The 8,520-nt window shown below is 46.2% G+C and overlaps 1 long non-coding RNA gene across 2 annotated transcripts in view; it reads right to left on the reverse strand.

Moving 5' to 3' along the window:
* The window catches only part of LOC309831123, a 46,051-nt gene extending 37,771 nt beyond the window's left edge, over window positions 1-8,280 (reverse strand). For both annotated transcript variants that reach the window (XR_014297555.1, XR_014297556.1), the window contains exon 1: window positions 8,028-8,280. This is a non-coding gene — a long non-coding RNA (uncharacterized lncRNA). The remainder of the gene's footprint in view (window positions 1-8,027) is intronic.
* Between the last annotated feature and the right edge of the window lie 240 nt (window positions 8,281-8,520).

Below are 8,520 nucleotides of genomic sequence, written 5' to 3' on the forward strand. Positions count from 1 at the left end.
AATAGAAATGTCTTTAAATCATCAGGCCTGACTCCCCTGATTATATCATGTGGTTTACGTATGTTACAATCCACGTCAACAAGCAAATAGTAAGTTCTTCTCCTCAGATAATGTGTTCAACTGAAGGTTCTCGCGTATTTGCCATCAGGGCTTTATTCAAGCACCCTCTGTTGAATACAGAAAGTTTTACTTATTCCTCCTTTAAATTCTACTCCTTCACCACTGGAACACCATCCACATTTATATATAACAGATGATTATACTATCTTAAGCTGGGTTGGAAGCCTGCAGGCTTGAATTATTTAAGAGAAAAACATTTCCACTTGTCCTGCCAAACACGTTGATCAATGTTCACTTAAGTGATGTAATCATCTCCTCTCATTTTGTAAGGTCTACTCTCTCTCTTCAGGTGACTAAGCAGTCTGCAATCTTCCTTCCTTTAATTAGATAATTTTCAGGCTTGTCTTACCCTTCCGGTTTTTACAACTTCATGCAATCATTTTCTCCTGTGAATACAGTAAAAGGTTTCATGGCTAGAATCTTTCTTTAGCACATGTCTCTAGAACTCGAGCTATCTTCCTGTACACTGGTACAGTGCGACCATTTATCTACTCTGGTGCCCCAGACAGACTGGCTACTCTGCAACGGTCACCTTTTTCTGCTTGCAATCTTGCTTTTCCTCCTTCTTGGATTGACCTTCCTGTGTCCTCCACACATCCTTCTGGCTCAGATGCTTGTTCTCCCACCTCTGGATCTGTGTGGCACTTTTGGTAATGTTATCATCTAACATTGTAAACACAGCTACTGTTTATTAAGCACTAACCATGTGCTGTCCCTGGAGTCTTATGTCTGTAATACAAACTACCCAGCTTTTCCTCCTACCCCCTCACAACACACCTCCCATCCCCTATGAATTCTGTCACTTAGAGGCCTAGCAGTGTCTTGCACACAGCAGGTGCTCAAGAAATAGGAGCCATTATTATGATTATGAGAACGAGCACCATATGACTTATTCATGTTTGACCCCAGTGCCTGGTACAGTGTCTGGCTCACTCAATACACGTTTATAAAACTAACCAATGAAGAGAATAAATGTTAAATGGCTATACGAGCCTTGTGAAACAAGCTGTGCAGCTTGCCATGGACTGCTAAAACTAACTCTTCAGAGTCTAGACAGGAAAAGTACCAAGTTAAGTAAACAGAGATGGGGCTGGGGAGCATGGAAGCACCGCCTAGAGGTCCAGGAGGATGCATGGTACCACGTTCAGAAAGCTCTTGCTGGCTATTGAGTGCAGAGGTTGATTATAGAAGACAGCCTCCTGTGGACTGATCTGAGCACAGGCCAGGATCAGTTTGGCTCCCACATGTAGATGGCATGGTCAGACCAACTCCCTTGATCAGGGAGAAATTTGGGACTGTAGGAAAGGCTCCTGATGATGAAGGGGGTACCTCATTCTTTGAGAATGGAAGCCTATACCTGCAGCACCCACAGAGACCCAAAGGTGAGTCTCTGGGGTCCTGGGATTTGGCAGTGGCAGGAAGTAGTCTGTGTTGGAATCTGGCAACAGCTAGCAGGGCCCAGTGAGCAGAATGAGACTCAAAGTCCAGATGCAAGTCTTTGGCAGTGCTAAGTTTAAAAGGGGCAGTGCACTGGGATGCCAGAGAGAGACCTGGATTTAAGGAAACAAAACCCAGATTCAGTTACTAAACTATAGTGCAAACAGGTTTAATGCCACAAACATGGCAGACTAGTTATTTGATTTGGGGCATTAATTATTCAGGCAGGGCTAGCAGCAAAGTTGAAATCTGAAGTGGAACTCAGATTCTGGGACTAAGGACAGGACTTGCTAGTGGTAAGGTTGTTGGTGGGGCAGAGAACCTGGCACCTTACTACGATACTGCACACCCTCCACAATGGATAATTAACACACAGTACAGTCTCTCAGAGCACAAATTCTACTTGGCTTCAGTGCTAAGGATTTTGAGACACCAGTTACCTATAGATGGTGGAGTACCACAAATCTGTTTGGTCTGGCTTAACAAATATCTAATTCTTTCTAAACACTTGTTTCACCCCTGGGCTGTACCTGCCTAGTCTCTTAATTCCACTACAGTGTTTCTCCCCTAACTGATCCCCAGATACAACCACTTCCAAGTTGAAATTACTCTTTCCTACCACAAGATAGTTGTTTCATCCTCTGATTCTGGGACCAAAACTCCTGTCACTATTAGGTCCCAGAATCTAGGTCCACACTACTAGCAATAAAAGTGGTCCTTGGACTTCCCTGGTGGCACAGTGGTTAAGAATCTGCCTGCCAATGCAGGGGACATGGGTTCAAGCCCTGGTCCGGGAAGATCCCACATGCCACAGAGCAACTAAGCCCATGCGCCACAACTACTGAGCCTGCACTCTAGAGCCTGCAAGCCACAACTACTAAAGCCCGCGCACCTAGAGCCCGTGCTCCGCAACAAGAGAAGCCACCACAATGAGAAGCCTGCACACCACAATGAAGAGTAGCCCCTGCTCACCACAACTAGAGAAAGCCCACACACGGCAGCGAAGACCCAATGCAGCCAAAAATAAATGAATTTTTAAAAAATTGGTCCTTTTCCATTAAAACCAACCAAACCAAACAAATACACTACAACAAATACTACTAGTACTACTACTACTACTACTACTACTACTACTACAATCTTCCCATCACCTGGTTCTTCAGTAAGAGCACTCTTCTTGACTTTCACTTCTTCAGATACCAAACTATCTTGTATTGGTCTATGGTCTGTTTGTGGCTCTTTGGATTTAATATCCCTAAGTTTTTTTTGGTTCATGTTAAAGCAATACATACAAATCATGGACTATCTGGTTCAACTACCCATCTGATGACTGACTTTCTTCTACAACACTCCCACCAAGTGGTCATCAGGACCATACTTGAATACTCAGAACGACTGAGAACTCACTGTCTGCAGAGGCAGCCAATTTCACCTTTGAATCACCTGCTGGAAATAACTGGGGCTGAAATATGCCTCCCTGAGTTTCTATCCATTGACTCCAGCTCCTCTCCTTAGGGCCATATGGAACAAATATAAACCTCTTATACATGGCCCCCTTCAGATATCTGAATAAAGTGACAATATCCTTCCTGAGTTTGTCTGCTTTGTTTTGCTAGTGCCTTCAACAATTTGTTGCTGTTAGATGTTCTCACCAACATCATCTCTTTCTTTTCTGGATGTATTCAAGATGATCTACATGCCTCGTATCTAGCCCAGAGCAAGACAGATTACAGATGTGTTCTGGACACTATACCTCTCATAATGCAACCTAAGACTATATCATCTTTTTTGCAGCTACAACACACTGCTGACTCACACTGAGCTTATAATCCGCCAAATACCCCTAAATGCCACACATATTGCTACTAATCCCACTGCATATGTATACAATTGTTTTAGGGAGAGCAGGAAGTAGAGAGGAAGGTTCATTTAAGAAGATTCATTTACCACATTGAAACTTCATGAAATCTGGGTCCCAAAAACTCAACCTGGGATTTTGCATTCCTAATGATACACCAGCCTGTGCTTACTTAGTTTGCTAGCCCAAATGATTAGACAAACTAGTGATGGGTCATGGACTAGATTTCAGCTTAGGCTAGTCAGCTTTGATTTATTTCATGGCTTCCCTCAGAATGCAGCCTTCTTTAAAATTACTCGTCTTTCAAATGTATGCTATTTATTACCAGAAGAACTGGCGGAAAGAGTATAAATGATTCAATGCAAAGGCATTACCACCACTGGAAAAAATACCTCAAAGATAAGCATCCAGTACATTAAGGATGGTATATTTATGATTTTCCATGGGAATATTATATCTAAATACCTTTTCCCTGATTAAAAATACCTTGTAGCAATAAAGATTTTCAAAGATATTTCCACTTAGCTTATTGGATTAGTTCAAAGAAAGTAGAGTGGGTATTATCCTCATTTATAGATGGAGAAACAGACCCAGAAAGGTCATGACTTGTCCTGGCATAGAACCAGGAGTGAACCCCAAGTCCTTGGATTTCTAGTCCAGTGCAATTCCCATGGCACTCGATAACACAAGGGTGGCCCAGTCCTGGCCTTAAGGCACTAATATCCAAGGAGTTCTCCATTAGCTGTTAGCCACATGTGCTCTACTTGCCCTTGCCATACAGATAAAAAGAGGTCTCAGTGAAAAGATAAGAAGTTGTTACAACACTTAAGAGATGCAAACTCTAGCAATCATAAAATAATAAAATTTATGAGAATTAGTCCAATACCTTTAACTTTATAGATTAGGAAGAGATATCAAGTAATTTATCTAAAGCTGCAGTTACCTAATACCAAAACCAGGATTAGAACTTATTTATATATACCCAATTCAATGTTCTTTGTTATACTATATTGTTTCTCAAAATACATGTAGGCAGCTCTCTGTTACCTATAGCTAGGACATTTCTGAAAATGAGGTCTGATGTATGTTATCTACAACTCAAGAATGTGATGGCTAAAGATCCTGCCAAACTCCTAATCCAAGTGACTATGGGCTAGGAGATAATCAGAGAGGGATGAATCATGACATACTGAACTGGCAACTTCCGAGTAAACAGAGCTATGCTATATGAAGTAGCCCCTAAGGATGGACTTCTTTCCCCCAACAGCAATACTGGTATTGGAACCACTCAAGGACTTGGACTACTTGTGTCCTAGATGACCAGGGTTTAAAGACAGCTGAGAGTCTTACTGAAAGGAAAGGATTATGAATCTGCCACAGCTAAGGGTGGTCTTTTTAAAAAGCAGGCTAAGGGACTTCCCTGGTGGTCCAGTGGGTAAGACTCCATGCTCCCAATGCAGGGGGCGTGGGTTCGATCCCAGGTCGGGGAACTAGATCCTGCATGCATGCCGCAACTAAAGAGTTCGCATGCCGCAACTAAAAGGTCCCACATGCCACATCAAGACCTGGCACAGCCAAAATAATTAATTAAAAAAAAAAGCAGGCTAAATATACAGCTACAAAAGGACCCGGTAAATGACTATATAAACATTTATAAATATTGATGTGGTGTTCAATTTGCTTCAACAATCATTTGTCCAAAGACATGTCATACTTCTATCCTCAAGAAACTTAACAGATTCGATATTATGGAAACACAGAGGTGGGAACTCAAGCAAGCCTGAGGAGCCAGGAAAGGATTTATTGAAGAGGAGACACCTGATGAATCTTAAGGTTTGGGTGAGAATTTACTAGGTGAAGAAGCCAAGCAAAGACATAGACATGAAAAGGTATGGAGGGTTTGTGCAACTAGAAACAGTCTGACAGTGCTGGAGCCCAAAGTATGGGCAGGGAAGAGTTATAGCATGAGATGAGGCCAAATCAGAGGGCCGGATGCCATGCCCTCTAGGACTTCGGCCTAAACTAATGAAGTGCCACTGAAGAACAGATCACCCTGGGAACCAAGGCTGAGGAGGAATTTGAAGTTGGGAGGCAGGAAGACTGATCATGTTGGTTGAAGTAATTTAAATGGTGAGAGCCTGTACACAGATGTATAAGTAGCAATAGGAATGTATACGATGTATCAGATAGGTCATATTCCAGAAAAAATGAGGCCATTGAATGTTTTCTGAGGGGTGGGGTCTCCTGACTTAAATATTTCTCTCAGGGCTTTTTCTCATGTCTGACACTTTCATCATCAGAGGTTCCTTCTGTAGGATCTCCCCCACTAAAATGGAGGTGATCACTGCATTTTATTGTTGCTCAGCTAACATTAAGATGGATTATGAGGGACTTCCCTGGCAGTCCAGTGGTTAAGACTCCGCGCTTCCAATGCAGGGGCACGCGAGTTCAATCTCTGGTCAGGGAACTAAGATCCCACATTGCCACACAGCCAAAAAAAACCAAAAAGAGATGGGCTATGAAAGTTCACTGGGAGTAAAGAAGGCCTTGCAGGGATGGGCAGGATTAGTGATGAGGGGAGAAGCAAGGGACTCAAAGCAAAAACAAGGGACAAAAGTTCAGACTGCTCAAAAGGAGACAATGAAATTCCATGTCACCATTTTGGCTGGGCTGGCCCTGTCCTGCTACAAAATCCATTTTCAGGCAGCTTGAGTGTGTTATTCCGAAACTCTTTCATGTGAGCCACTTAAAGTCTACACAAGGATAATAATATTAACAATAAAATACACTCTAGCAAAGAAAGAAGAACTATGACTTCTGAGCTAAGGAACACCATATAGGGACAAGTTAACCCAGACACTGGACCTTTAGAAAGTTTCCTAGAAATCGGGTCACTTAAGATCTTTTCGCCCTTGACTATAAGTGAAATATTGGCGCCTGTATTTTCATTTCCAGTAAGTATCATGTTTAACTTGGAAATCTGACAAATACCAAGAACTCCTGCCCCATAGTTCACAGTATTACTGCGAGGATCAAATGGGACAAAAAGAGGCAAAAGCTTTTGTGTGCTGTAAAGCTAAATGAGGTCATAGGCAGTCCCTCTGGTTCATAGGAGAAAAGAGGAAGATGGGGTCTCCATGTCATGGCCCTTGCAAGGACTGTTCACAAACAACGATCATAAAATCGTTCAAATCTTCCAAATGTTGATGAGCGGAGTCCACAGCACCTTAAGTACCTTCCCTAAGGATTAAAATTAACATACATTGTGAATTTAAAAGTAACACCTCGGCCTTCCCTGGTGGCGCAATGGTTAAGAATCCGCCTGCCAATGCAGGGGACATGGGTTCGAGCCCCGGTCCGGGAAGATACCACATGCCGCGGAGTGGCTGGGCCCGTGAGCCATGGCCGCTGAGCCTGCACGTCCAGAGCCTGTGCTCCGCAATGGGAGAGGCCACAACAGTGAGAGGCCCGCATACCGCAAAAAAAAAAAAAAAAAAAGATGTTAGTTTTAGAGGGACAACTAAGGATAGACATCAGAGGTAAGGAGTAAAGTTAGAAGACTGGCAGCAATTCAAGCAAAAGATGACATACTGCAGGCATGAGGTGGGAGAAGGAAGGATTTTAGCAAAAGTCAGGAGATAAATTTAGCAGAAGTTGATTGCATGGGGGAAAAAAAGAACATGGAGGAGTTGGGGATGACTCCCAAAGGCTTAGCAAATGAGTGGGCAACAAGGCCATTAACTAAACTAGGAGATACCATACAGAAGACAAGAGCAGGGCGGAAGAAGGGGGGTTCAAATTCCCTCTGAGGCATTTTGAGTCGGCAATGAATTCTCTCCTTTGAGGCCTTAAACGATTTCCCCTTCTAAGCCAGAAATCACCCCTTCCTCTGAGCTCCACGGCACCTAGTATACCGTTTCCACACCGAATTATTTAAATCTGCAGTAATTACAAAGTTTGTCCCTACCTTAAATCACAGAGGAAAGGTACTAGGTCTTGCTGCTCTGTGCAATGCCCTTATCTCGGAGCCTCAGACACAGCAAGCCTTCAAAGTCTGCATTCTTGAAATGCGGCTCCATCAGATACTGGAAACTGCCCGTGAACATGCATTAAATCAATGACCCAAACCTGTGCGTGAGAGGCTTCTGTAACGTCTCTAAAGCCTTGGGCCCCACAGCACCTACTCTGAGCTCCCTGTGTGTTCATCTTATCTGATGTTTAAACAACCCCGCTCGGCAGCGGGATTCCGGTCCACAGAGAAGCAACAGAAGCCACGCGCCTGGGGTATCAAGGCCTGCAGGTGGCTGACCAGGTTGTCCCTGCCAGCGCCTGCCCCGTCGGGCCGGGTGGGCCAGGCCTGGGGGCTCCTCGGGTTCTGGGGGGCCCACCGTGGCCTCTGGGCGGCGGCCCCAACCCCCCCCAGGGGGCCATGAGGACACCTAGCCACCCGCCCGCCCGCCCCGCGCGGACCGCCCCGCGCTTGGTGGTATCAGCCCCATGACGGCGTGAGGGTCCCTGGGTGGGGGCACGCGGCCCGGCCCCTCAACTCTAGAAACCTGGCCCCGGAAGGCAGTAGTGAGGCCTCCGGCCCGGGGCTCAGCTCGTCCTGTACCTCCGTCTGCGTCCCGGGCGCTGCGCTGGAGCCTGAGGGCTTGACGGGAAGGCCCCGCAACGGTCCGTTCACCTCAGGCCCGCCGCAGTCCTGCAGGCCGCATCCTGGCCACTCTCGCCGCCTCTCTGCGTCCTCCGTCCCGACCCTCGGGGCGGGAACCTGAGGTGAGGAGAGCGAGAGACAAGCACGCGGCCCGGGCACCTGAGCGAGGGCCTCTGAGGGCGGCTGGCGGACGGTCAGTCAGGCAGTCAGGCCAGCGGGAGCCACAGCGCTGACGCGCGAGACTCCTGCGTCCCTTGTGGACGGGGCGTGGCCGGCGCGTGCCGAAGGAGGCGGGAAGGGCAAGGGGCGATGCCACCCGCGACGTCCTGGGGCGCTGATTGGAGGCGCGCTGCTGATGTGTGAGGAGGGGGCGTGTCCCCACGTGAGCTCTTGGGTGCCGGGGGCGCTGGAGTAGAGGGGATGGCGCGTGCGCGGTCCTGGCTGTCTGCCG

The sequence above is a fragment of the Grampus griseus genome, assembly GCF_964374135.1.
Source record: "Grampus griseus genome assembly, chromosome: 12".
NCBI lineage: Eukaryota > Metazoa > Chordata > Mammalia > Artiodactyla > Delphinidae > Grampus > Grampus griseus.